Genomic DNA, 12,013 nt, shown 5'->3' on the forward strand with positions numbered 1-12,013 from the left:
TTGCCCATGTATTGTGTAATTCCATTGACAGCGAGAAATAGGAAAGGCTCTGCAATTATCTATTTATTTCTAATTTGGAAACATCACTCTGCAACTCATGCAGTCCAGTGAGTGAGCTCCAGGAAATAGAAACCTGTGATCTTTATAGCTCTGGCTCTAAAACACTTTATGAGGGGGCAGACTCACAATAGAACTTTGTGTTCTGTTTTTTTCAGCCTGCTTGTCAATTCCCGCCCCGCTCTGGAATTGGGGTCAAACAAGGTATAATGTTAATGTCTTTGAATCCTATGCTTGGGATTTCTCCTCCTCCTCCTCCCTTAAAAAACAAACAAAACTAATAGCCACTGCAAAAAGCCCCCCCCCCCCCCCGTGCCACATTCAGATCGTGACAACGGTGTGTATGTCAGGGGGACCTTAACGCTTTTCCTCCACTCCATTCTCCCACTGCAGGTTCCTCTGTTCCAAATTGCTATTTGGCCTTGAAGCTTTGATATACTGAAAATAACTGCTTTGCAGGTGTGTGTGTGTGTGTGTGTGGGGGGGTGATTTTCAGTGGGAAGTGACATTTATTTCTTATGAAAGACCTTTAATCAAATCAGATTCCATAGTGTTGTACAACAAGATAGATAAGACATTATTTAAAACCAAATAGAATACAATAGAACACTAATGTCAGTCAAATCATAATAAAAACAACAGCAAATTAAAATCATGAGGCAGACTAAGGAACTGTGCAAAACATTTTATTTATTTATTTATTAGATGTCTTTGTTGTTGTTCAGTCGTTAAGTTGTGTCCGACTCTTCGTGACCCCATGGACCATAGCACGCCAGGCCTTCCTGTCCTCCGCTCTCTCCCGGAGTGTGCTCAAGTCCATATTCATTGTATCGGTGATGCTATCTAGCCATCTCATCCTCTGCCCTCCCCTTCTCCTTCTCCTTCTGCCTTCAATCTTTCCCAGCATCAGGGTCTTTTCCAGGGAGTTTTCTCTTTGCATTACGTGGCCAAAATATTGGAGCTTCAGCTTCAGTATCTGTCCTTCCAGTGAGCACTCAGGGTTGATTTCCTTTAGGATGGACTGATTTGACCTCCTTGCAGTCCAGGGGACTCGTAAGAGTCTTCTCCAGCACCACAGTTCAAAGGCATCAATTCTTCGGCACTCAGCCTTCCTTATAGTCCAGCTCTCACAGCCATATGTTGCTACTAGGAAAACCATAGCTTTGATTATACGAATCTTTGTCGGCAAGGTGATATCTCTGTTTCTTACTATGCTGTCTAGGTTTGCCATAGCTTTCCTCCCAAGGAGCAAGCGTCTTTTAATTTCATGGCTACAGTCACCATCTGCGGTGATCTTGGAGCCCAAGAAAATAAAATCTGTCACTGCTTCCATTTCTTCCCCTTCTATATGCCAGGAAGTGATGGGGCCAGATGCCATGATCTTCGTTTTTTTAATGTTGAGTTTCAAACCAGCTTTTGCACTCTCCTCTTTCACCCTCAACAAGAGGCTCTTGAGATCCTCTTCGCTTTCTGCCATTAGGGTGGTATCGTCTGCGAATCTGAGGTTGTTGATAATTCTCCTGGCAATCTTAATTCCGACCTGTGATTCATCCAACCCGGCGTTTCTCATGATGTACTCTGCATATAAATTAAATAAGCAGGGCGACAACTATACCACCCATTAGCCAAAATGTTAAAACAAACTCTCTTAGGGTGCAATCCTATGCACATTTAGACAGAAAAAAATGTCCTACAGCTCCCAGGAATGCTGGGAGTTGTAGGACTTTTTTCTACACCCTGGACTGTAGGTGCTAGGCATACCTCTTCAGGGAAAGCATTCCAAAGCCAGGGTGCTACCACCAAGCAAGCCCTTTATTTTGTAGTTACATGTTGAATTTCCAGTAAGGAAGGTATCTGGAGTAGGGGCTCAGCAGAAGACATGGGGGAAGGGTAAACTGCATCAGAGCAGGCCTGCTATTGGGTTTTGGGGGGTTTTAGGAGAAGAATCCCAACATGGGATTTGAAGACATGCTTACCACAGCTGTGTATGGTTATGGTGACACCATCTGAAAAACACATACCATGGAGTTGGGGAAAGTACAGAAAGGGGTAACTAAAATGATTATTAAACAGAGCACTTTTTCTAGTCTTTAAAATGAAAACTACTAAGGGAGGGCACATTAAAGATGTGTACATTATTGACAGTTTAGAGAGAGAAGGACAGACATTTTTCCACCTCTCTCATAAGAACTTGGGATCATCCAATGAAGCTTATCAACAGTTGATTCAGAACAGACAAAAGGAGTTGCTTCTTCAGGCAACACATACTTAAGTTTGTGATTCACTGCCACAAAAAATGGAGATGGTCAGTAGCTCAAGATGACCTGACCTCCTCCTCCCACCCCCAGACTTGTATTTAGGGAGAATAGTTCTGTGGACAGCTATTGGACAGCCAAGATTGCTTACTGAAATCTCCAAGTTCAGAGGCAGAATGCTGGGACTTGATGCTGGGAAGAAATTACACAGAATGACTATCACCAATATGCCCAGTTTTTGAACTTCCCAACAGGCAAGGTTAGCTACTGTTGAGTACAGAGTATGATGATGTGTAGACCAGCCTTCCCCAGCCTGGTGTCCTCCAGATGTTTGGGACTACAACTTCCATGATCCCCAACAATTGGGCATGTTGGGTGGGGCTGCTGGGAGTGGATGTCCAAAACATCTGGAGGGCACCAGGTTGGGGAAGGCTGATCTGGACTGTAGATGATGGAAATTTATCTGATCCAGCGAGAAGGTTCCAATGTTCTAATGCTCTGCTATGATGACAGGGACAAACTGGGAGTTTTAGTTTTGGCATTTTTAATTGCATTGCATTGCATTTATATCCCGCCTTTTTTCCTGTTGCAAGGAACCCAAGGCGGCTTACATGATCCTCCTCCTCTCCATTTTATCCTCACAACAACCCTGTGAGGTAGGTTGGGCTGAGAGTCTGTGACTGGCCCAAAGTCACCCAGTGAGCTTCCATGGCTGAGTGGGGACTAGAACCCAGATCGCTGGGCTCCCAATCCAACACTCTAGCCACTACACCACACTGTTTCTGTTTTAAATCCAAAACAGAAACAGATAAACAAAACCTTGATGACTAACAAGTACAATTTTTTAAAAATAATAATAATCAAATAATAAAACCTAACCAAAACCAACAGTACATTCAAAACTACAAAAAACAAAAAGTCAGAGGCAAAAGGCAGCATTCATAGAGTAGGGATTTGTCCAGGGCTACAGTTTGATAATCTGCCCATTTGAACTACTCTTTCTGTAATGTGCTGTTTTAAACTGAGTTTTGCTTGTCGTGTAGATAAACAAACAGAAAATGCTCTATTTCTTGTCTCCAGTGTTTCATTGGATACTATTCTTTAAAAGATTATTGCAAATTTCAACAGCGTGATATATCATGAGCCTTTAAAAGAAAAGTTTTGAAATGCCATCTCACTTTGTCTTCTGAAGGTTTCATGAATTAGGCACACTCCATGGTCATCTATTTCACCGCTGACAGCTTTTTGTATGTTAAATGTTCAGTTGCATTCTAATGGCTGTTATGTGAGATGAAAAGATCACCTAAAATACAACGGAGGACAGGGGGACATGCTTTGTCATAAGGACCTTTTGTTCAATGAATAGTTGCTTCATCTTGTAAATCCACTTGATGGCACTGGAGCCTTACAGATATTCTCAAGTCCCATCTTTTGGGTACCAAATCCTATTATCTAGGTTAGCTCATCTGTATTCAAAAGATCAATGTTGCATTATTACAAAGATCCTTTCAAGTGTAAAAAGGATGGCACTTCATTACAGAAAGTAAAAGAAACTAATCAAACTTTCTTGGGGAAATCATTGACTTTTTTCAGTAAAGGGCAAATTTAAGAATTCGAAAGTCCGAGATGTGAGCAAGCCGCACTGGGTGCTTCTTGCTTTGACTTAAATCTTGTGGAACACATTTCTTGGATTTTCATGTAACCCGAAGAAGAAAGTGGCACAGTACCGCTCCCTAAATGGATTCCAATTACATAAATGTTGCCACTCACGCTCCCTGAATGTTCAGTATTCTCTCTCTGGCAGCATGCCCAGTTTGTAAGAGGTTTCGTGCATAGTTGAGGATTGGAAAAGAGCAAAACTACCATGATCCAGCACCATGCACTGACGTATACCAGAGATGTGTGGAACGACTTGCTAAATCTAAAATCGCATGCATTTGACTTTAAACGTCAGAGCAGGGATTGGCAAGGGATTAACAAATATTTCACAAGCAATAATTTATTCATGGCATTGCTTCCCCCTCGCCCGCTCCTTTATTTGCTTTTGTGTGTGTGCCTGTGTGGGTGGGTGTGTTGCCCACGAACAGATTGCAAGGGAAATCAAGTTTATTCACTACTTGCAATCCAAAGGTTGGCAAATATTGACAATTTGTGTTGTATTTCTAACACTTTTCTCTTCACTAGCTGTGTGATTATCATAGTGTAGATATTTTTGAGTAAATAACCAGCTCTGATTTGGGCTCACCATTGGATATTTTTTTAAAAAATAAATAAATCTCTTTTTGTGTGAGCGGGAGAAAAACCATGAGATCTCCAATGTTTATACAAAATGAGCAATGAGAAGATTGCATGCATTTTTTGTTTACATCAGGGTACTCATCCACGGGTACTTTGGGAAGTAAATAGTGGGGTCCCACAGGGATCTGTAATGGGGCCAATGCTTTCCAACCTGTTCATAAATGATCTCAAATCAGGAGAGAGCAGTGAAGTGGCCGAGTTTGCCGATGACACCAAATTATTTAAGGTGGTTAAAACAAAAAGAGATTGTGAAGAGCTCCAAAAGGATCTCTCCAAAAAGGGAGAATGGGCATCTAAATGGCAAATGCAATTCACTGTAAGCAAGTGTAAAGTGATGCACATTGGGGCAAAACATCCCAACTTCAAGTATAGCCTGATGGGATCTGAGCTAGCAGTGACTGACCAAGAAAGAGATCGTGGGGTTGTGGTGGACAGCTTGATGAAAATGTCAACCCACCGTGTGGCCACTGTAAAAAAAGGCAAACTCCATGTTAGGCATAATTAGAAAAGGTATTGAGAATAAAACTGCCAATATCATACTTGTTGTTGTTCAGTCGTTAAGTCGTGTCCGACTCTTTGTGACCCCATGGACCATAGCACGCCAGGCCTTCCTGACTGTCCTCCGCTCTCTCCCGGAGTGTGCTCAAGTTCATATTCATTGCATCGGTGATGCTATCTAGCCATCTCATCCTCTGACGTCCCCTTCTCCTTTTGTCTTCAATCTTTCCCAGCATCAGGGTCTTTTCCAGGGACTTTTCTCTTCGCATTAGGTGGCCAAAATATTTGAGCTTCAGCTTCAGTATCTGTCCTTCCAATGAGCACTCAGGGTTGATTTCCTTTAGGATGGACTGATTTGACCTCCTTGCAGTCCAGGGGACTCGTAGGAGTCTTCTCCAGCACCACAGTTCAAAAGCATCAATTCTTTGGCGCTCAGCCTTCCTTATAGTCCAGCTCTCACAGCCATACATTACTACTGGGAAAACCATAGCTTTGATTATACGGACCTTTGTCAGCAAGGTGATGTCTCTGCTTCTTACTATGCTGTCTAGGTGTGCCATAGCTTTCCTCCCAAGAAGCAAGTGTCTTTTAATTTCATAGCTACAGTCACCGTCTGTGGTGATCTTGGAGCCCAAGAAAATAAAATCTGTCACTGCTTCCATTTCTTCCCCTTCTATATGCCAGGAAGTGATGGGGCCAGATGCCATGATCTTAGTTCTTTTAATGTTGAGTTTCAAACCAGCTTTTGCACTCTCCACTTTCACCCTCAACAAGAGGCTCTTTAGAACCTCTTCGCTTTCTGCCATTAGGGTGGTATCGTCGGCGTATCTGAGGTTGTTGATAATTCTCCTGGCAATCTTAATTCTGACCTGTGATTCATCCAACCCAGCATTTCTCATGATGTACTCTGCATATAAATTAAATAAGCAGGGCAACAATATGCAGCCTTGTCATACTCCTTTCCCAATTTGGAACCAATCGGTTGTTCCATGTCTGGTTCTTACTGTTGCTTCTTGACCCTCGTACAGGTTTCTCAGAAGACAGGTAAGGTGGTCTTAAAGAGATGGTACTCCCATGTCTTTAAGAATTTTCCACAATTTGTAGTGATCCACACAATCAAAGGCTTTAGCATAGTCAATGAAGCAGAAATAGATGTTTTTATGGAATTCTCTTGCTTTCAATATCATACTGCCCATATACAAATCTATTGTGCAAACACACATTGAATACTGTGTACAGTTCTGGTCACCACACCTAAAAAAAGATAATGTAGAGCTGGAAAACATGCAGAAAATTATCAAGGGGCTGCAGCATCTTCCCTACAAGAGAAGGTTACAACAGCTGGGGTTGTTTAGCTTGGAAAAAGGAAGGTAAGGGGAGACACGATAGAGCTCTACAAAATTATGCATAGTGTGGAGAATGTGGATAGGGAGACATTTTTATCCCTCTCTCAAAGTAGTAGAACCTGAGGTCATCCCATGAAGCTGTTAGTGGGAGATTCAGGACAAATAAAAGGAAGTACTACTTCACACAGCCTGTGTCAGGAGCGCCCTAGCGGCCTCTTTCAGTACACTCCAATAGCCAACTCAAGACACAGACAAAAAGATTCTTTTCAAGGCTTTAATCCTTTTACAACTTAATGACTCTTTCAGATGCTAATCACCAGCGACTAAGCAATGAACAGCAGAGTAGCCTCTGCTCTGGGTAGGCAGTTGGTCCCCGTTTGAAGGAGAATCAGTTGAAGACCCTGAACTTATGGGCTAGGGAGAGATCCTCCCTCTTTCCCTTGGGTCCACGGGACGTGGCCGTTGCTTGCGCGCCAAACAGGCACTTTGCCTCCTTTCCGCGCCCTCCATCTGTTGTCACTCCCTGCATCTGCGTCGAGCGTCTAGCAAGCCCCCCTCCTGCACTCTCTCACTGCCAGGGTCACTATCTATCTCAGGAATGCCGGCAGGAGGAATCTCTGCCAGCTGCTGTGCCTGTGAGGGATGAGCTGGCTCCTCTCCCACGGATTGCTGATCCTCCTCAGAATCAAAACTGCTCTGGGGTTCTATCGGCTCAGTTTCCACCCTGACAGCCTGTAGTTAAACTATGGCATTTGCTACCACAGGATGTAGTGATGGCCACCAATCTGGATGGCTTTAAAAGGGGGTTAGACAAATTCCTGGTGGAGAAGGCTATCAATAGCCACTAGTCCTGATGGCTATGTGCTACCTCCAGTCCCAGAGTCAGTGAGCCTACCTACACCTGTTGCTGGGGAACATGGGCAGGAGGGTGCTGTTGTGCTCATGTCCTGCTTGTGGGTTCTTGGTCAACAGCTGGTTGGCCACTGTGTGAACAGAATGCTGGACTGGAAGGACCCTTGGTCTAATCCAGCTTGGCTCTTCTTATGCTCTTATGTTCTTACTTTTCCTTTGGCATTTCCCCAAGTGCTAGGAAGCATATACAGTTTGACTCTTGTCCAGTTTGCATGATCGTCATGGGTTAAACAAGCCATGGTGACTTGTTTATGCTGCAGTGTGCACTGGGTACTATTTGCCTAATCACCACCCAGGCATGACTTGTTGTGTCATCCAAACCCAGGCGGTATGTCTTGTTGGAGGGGGTAACAGCTCTCAAATAACCAAACAAAAGCCCATGGAATATTTGAAGGTTGTTTCCCACTCCAGCAAGCTATGCTGCCCAGGTTCAGATGGCACAACATGCCATGCCCAGGCGGGTGATTAGGTAAATGGTGCATGCCATGCACTATGGCTTAAACAAGCCACCATGGCCTGTTTAAGCCATGATGATGGTAGGAACCTGATCAATGAAGACAAAGCATGACTTCAGTTCTCTTAGCTTTTAATATTGTGCCAAACAACTTGGAAAAGGTTATGGCAGGTTATTTTTCTTCCCCTTGGTTAGGGATATGAGACATTCATCATCACCACCACCACCCCCATAACCTTCTCCAATAGAAAAAAATTGAGTTCTACTTTTAGTTGTTAGTACATTCAAGCAAAATATTTATTAGTGGGAATGCCGGTCTTCTTGAAATCCAAGTATGGGGAGGCCATCAGATTCTCTCCTACCTTGATTTTGTAGACTATTATGCTAGCGCTACAAAAAACAAAGTTAGTCATGTTGACCATAAGGAAAAGCTTTGAGGTATAAACCTGAGATATTTCACTCCCTACCTACCACCCCCTGTCCTTGTGTATTTAGGCAAAAAACAACCCTGTGCCTATGTGTTGGTTCACTTTGTGATTCATGGATGCAAAGAGCCTTCCTTGCCTTGCTGGCTGGAATGAATGGGCAGTATCCAATACTGCCACTCCTCACCCACTCAGTCTGTTGCACAAGCAGGAGCCAGTGCTTGTGCAACAGAAAGCTAGCAATTCTAAAACAACCCCAGAAGCAAGCAGAAACACTTGTTTCTGGATTGGGACAGATCAGCAGAGTTTAATTCTGTAAGCTCTGCTAACCTGCCCAGTTCCAGAAAGGAACGGTTTTGCTCACTTCAGGTTGCTTTTAGAACCACTAGCTCCCCATTGCACTAGTGTTGGATCCTGCTGGCACACAGCCAGGCTTGGATATTGGCCAGTGGGTCAATGGCAGACAAGGGATTCTTTTTTAAGAGGGAAAGGCGTTTGGGCTTTGCTTTGTTACAGGTGGACACACATTCAAGGTGGGTGGCCCACTGAAATCATCTCTCCCAAGCCGTCCCCCACCCCAAACATGGACCTGGGACTGCCTGCATAGAACTCATCATTAAAAGATGGAATTTGCTGCCCCAGACTTAGGTGTCCATAAAAAGGGATTAGGCAAATGTATGGAGGATTGATCTATCAATGGCTGTTAGTCATGCTGCCTCTATGGAACTTCATGCTCAGAAGCAAGTATAGCACTGAGCACTGGCTCTTCAGGCTTTACCTTTCTGAATGACAGGATTAGTAGCATTGGCGGGAAAGAGAAAAACATTGCAAGTTCAAAAAATGGCATGTTTTCCTTTTTATCCAAGTGCAAACAAGGGGAAACCAAGACATAAAGCAGAGTCTTGTTGAATGTGCCTGGTATTAAAAAGACATCCCCGCTCCCAGTGTCATTAACATGTTGGCTTTGGTGCCTTTCTATGAGAAGGACAGCTCCTAGCACTACAATCAAAAGACTGTGTGCAGCTTGTCTGTCTTCTTCTCCTAAGTAGAATTTTTTGTGGAAAGAAAAACGACAGAAGAAGTGGTGGGAAAACACAGGAGAGTTACACGTAGAAGATGGTGCCGGCTGAATGCCCAGTAAAATTCCGTAAATGTGGCAGGGTGATGCACAATAAAAGCCTCATCTGGAAGCACCCTCAGTCCATGTGCTAGAAAAATAAACTGTGACTCTTTTTTGAAACACTAGCACTAATCTGTAATGAATGGAGTTGTTTCCCAGTCTCACCTCACACAATCATTTGGCAAACCTAATTTTTATAAGATAATAACAGAAGTGATCTTTAGGACACCTCTTTCCAAAAGTGAAGTGAGAAAATGTTCAGTGTCTTATTCAGAAATAGAAGAAAAGGCTATCAGACATTCCCCCCAGATTATTCTTTTGTACTAACAAACAGAAGGACCAAGCCTGCCCTGACATGTAGACAAAACTGCACGGTCTAATTGTTCAAGGCCATGGATAGTGTTTTGTGCCATTCATTTCAATGGACATTTTAGTTTTTTGACTTCTGGTGAGACAGCCTTGCGTGAGTTTATGAGCTGATCCCAATGAGAACAGCTAGATATCTCTGTAGGATGTCTCTCCCTAATATGTCCAGAAGGTTACTACTACTCACCTAAACAATCTATGAGCTCTTGAGTGCACATGCAGGGACACTTTGCACTGTCGTTGCTATAGTTACTGTGTTCTATCCTCTTCGTTCACCTAATGGCAGAGGTGGCGTGAGTAGTTCCTGCTGCATCCCACAGCAAGTGAACGATGGAGCTGGCAGTAAAGACGACAAGAGCAATGTGACGGTTAGGAGCGGAATCAGCAGTGTTCAACTAGATGGTCTGTGTGTACCATGACAGTGCTGAATTTACTTTGGCAACCTCAGGAGTATACATAAGTCAGTGATAATTGTGAATTTTCTGTACACTGCCCAGGCTGTATGGTCATCTGACTGTTTTTTCTTCTGTTACCAACTAGTTGTCAGCTAATGATGGTGTGCTGTGAAGCACCCTCTCATAAGAACAAAAGAGCAGGATAAATGCCAGAGAAGGATAAATGCCAAGGAAATTCTGACTAGAAGGTGTATGTATCCCTCATCTGCATTATTACTCAAGGACAAAACGTACTGTGTCTGGTGTCAGGGCCAGGCTCTCTTGATCTGTTTCCTTTTATTGTATTTGTATTCATCAAAAGAGATCACAACTACACAATGGGCAGTACTTGCTACTGCTTGTTTAGTGACACTGCAAGGTGTGTGAGAGGTGCTGTAAATGAGATGAATTAAACTTCTGTTTTGTTAAAGGAACAAGGTCATCAGGCTGAAATTAATCAATGGTTTTCAAATCAGCGAGAAGGCTTATTTTATAGCCTTGGTCTGCAAATTGAAGCTTCCAGGAACACCTCTCAAATTTATACAGCCTTTTCTTTCTGAAATGTGCCCATATTTTACACCCTGTGCACTTCTCCCTAGTTGTTTATAGTGTTATGGTAATTGCATCCATAAATTACCCATCTGACACCAATTGTATTTGTACCGAATATCCTAGCTGAGCATTGCAGATATTTTTAAAAATGCCATCAAGAGGGAAAAGGTCTAGAAATGACTCAGGCAGTGGAGTTTGACTTTTCAGCACTAAATGTCTGAGTTATGTCTGCACTGGCCAATTCTTGCATGGTTTGTTCTAATGTTTGTTTCCTGATTTCTTCACATATGATCTGTTCCCTTGCAGGCCTGGTCCAACCTAATACTATATCCTCCCCGATTACAGTTCTGCTTCCAAGATTCTTTGTTTTAATGTGAGAACTAGAATTTTACAAAATAATAGCACCTAATTGTACTGTGATCTTTTTAGTACTAATAGAACAAGCAACTTGGAGTGAGTAAACAAGACCAGCAAACAGAATTTTTCCTGGAGTGGCGAAAGAGGCAAAGAGGGGCAACCCTGTATGAATTGGCACGTGGTCCTGGTGGGAGGGCTTTCTGCTTGAGATGAGTCACTGAGCTGGGCCAACAGCTACTCAGCTCTATATCTCGCCTTCTAGTCCCAAGGAGTCACAACCCAGAGTAGGCAAACAGGGGGGAGGGGTTACATGGGAGTTTAATGGGGCATGCTTCCCCATTAAATCCCATGTAATCCCCCCCCCCCCCGCCGCCTGTTTGTCCACTCTGGGATGTGACTCCCTGGGACTAGAAGGCGAGATATAGAGCTGTGTAGCTGTTGGCCCAGCTCAGTGACTCATACAGAGAACCAAGCAATAGGGTCAGTGAGGGAGCTGTTGTGGTGACTTGCAAAGTCGTTCTATGTTTGATTCCCAAGTTGCTATCCCTGCTGGAAAAGAAGGTACAGGGACTTTAGATGCACATGTGCACTAGGTGATTTACCAAAAAAGATGAAGAATTTCTGGACAGGATACAGGGAGTGCGTAGAAACATTTTTCTGCTCCAACACCCATTTCACAGAAGGCAAATGGTTGAAGCTTGGAGACAAGTTACCTGGCCCAGAAACTGAGTACAAGGCAGAGGTGGGGTCTGAGCCAAATGCCAAAGCATGCATTTGCCCCCCCAAACTACAATAAAATATCCATTTCACAAAAGGCAAACTAGTGATGCTCGTTCAGACACATGCGGGGTGAGGAGGAACTAGAGCTGTGCACAAATGGCCCCTCAAAATTCTCCACCCTATTTCTGAGCAGAGAAAGTTGTGTGGTGGGGGGAGGGG

At 43.6% G+C, this 12,013-nt stretch overlaps 1 protein-coding gene across 8 annotated transcripts in view; it reads left to right on the plus strand.

Annotated features, from left to right (window-relative positions):
- Positions 1-12,013, plus strand: part of MAT2B (methionine adenosyltransferase 2 non-catalytic beta subunit) — a 137,972-nt gene that overhangs the window by 30,716 nt on the left and 95,243 nt on the right. The gene's annotated exons all lie outside the window — the stretch shown is intronic.

This window comes from Heloderma suspectum, chromosome 2 (genome assembly GCF_057233095.1).
Source record: "Heloderma suspectum isolate Gila_16-S chromosome 2, 16-S_ref, whole genome shotgun sequence".
In the NCBI taxonomy this organism is placed as follows: Eukaryota; Metazoa; Chordata; class Lepidosauria; order Squamata; family Helodermatidae; genus Heloderma; species Heloderma suspectum.